Raw genomic sequence first — 941 nt, 5'->3', positions numbered from 1 at the left:
CTCTTCTTCGCGTGGACATGCGCCCTCCCCGACGTGGATTCTATGACTTGATCTTTTCTACCTCGTTGCCTTTATGTGCGCGAGGTTCTCCTCGCGTGGATGCTCGCCCACGGTGTCATCAAGGGTACCCGATGGCATTCCAAGTTCGTCCATGGCACGGATCCTATGACTCGAATCTCATGTGCGCGGGGTTTAGTGCTCGCGTGGACGCGGGTCCTCGTGGTATGAATGGCATGCCCCCCTCTCCCCCACCGCCTTGTGGCATGCTGTGGGCGCGTGTCCTCCGTGGCACGTATTCTGTGGCTCGATCTTTTCTACGTCGTCGCCTATGTGTGCACGGGGTGCTCTTCACGTGGATGCTTGCCCTTCGTGTTAGAAATGGCACGCGACGGCGGCATTCAATCTTTTGTGCGTCGCCTCCATGTGCGCGGGGTTTAGGGTTCGCGTTTAGTCGCGTCCTCCGTGGCATGAGCGGCATGGCATGCCGCCATGCCTCGCTCTTGAGCTCTCTCGTGCCACTTTCTGAGTATACAAGAGCTCTTTGGAATTCCTTTGTGTTTGTGGTGCGGTCACACCAGCGCTAATACACCGGATCCCATCAGAACTCCGCAGTTAAGCGCGCTTGGGCCACAACAGTACTGGGATGGGTGACCTCCCGGGAAGTCCTGGTGCTGCACCCTTTTGCATGCTTGTTTCGAGACCGTGGCATGGAAATCCCCTCGGATCACATCTTGACTCTCCAACGCTGACATCGTGGTAGGAAACCCCCTCGCCTTGCCATGACGCGGCGCCTCCTCTCCTCGTCGCGATTGTCTTTGCGTACGTCGTGCCTGGCCCCTCCCTCTACCTCGCTCTCACGTGATACCCCCTCCTCAAGATGCGAGGTATTTTGGGAGCGGAGGGTGTGCCATGTTGTGGGGGGGTTCGGTGGAGCGGGGTTT

General features: G+C 58.4%; 1 non-coding gene across 1 annotated transcript; it reads left to right on the top strand.

The window, feature by feature from the left end:
* The first annotated feature begins 561 nt into the window (after positions 1-561).
* Positions 562-680, top strand: LOC148008743 (5S ribosomal RNA). The gene has a single exon (XR_015689953.1). It is a non-coding gene; the product is annotated as a 5S ribosomal RNA (ribosomal RNA).
* The last annotated feature ends 261 nt before the right edge of the window (positions 681-941 follow it).

Source organism: Lygodium microphyllum, unplaced genomic scaffold (genome assembly GCF_053477565.2).
Source record: "Lygodium microphyllum isolate KBCC unplaced genomic scaffold, Lygodium_microphyllum_v1.1.10 scaffold_68, whole genome shotgun sequence".
In the NCBI taxonomy this organism is placed as follows: Eukaryota; Viridiplantae; Streptophyta; class Polypodiopsida; order Schizaeales; family Lygodiaceae; genus Lygodium; species Lygodium microphyllum.
This window is presented reverse-complemented; position numbering and strand designations above follow the sequence as displayed.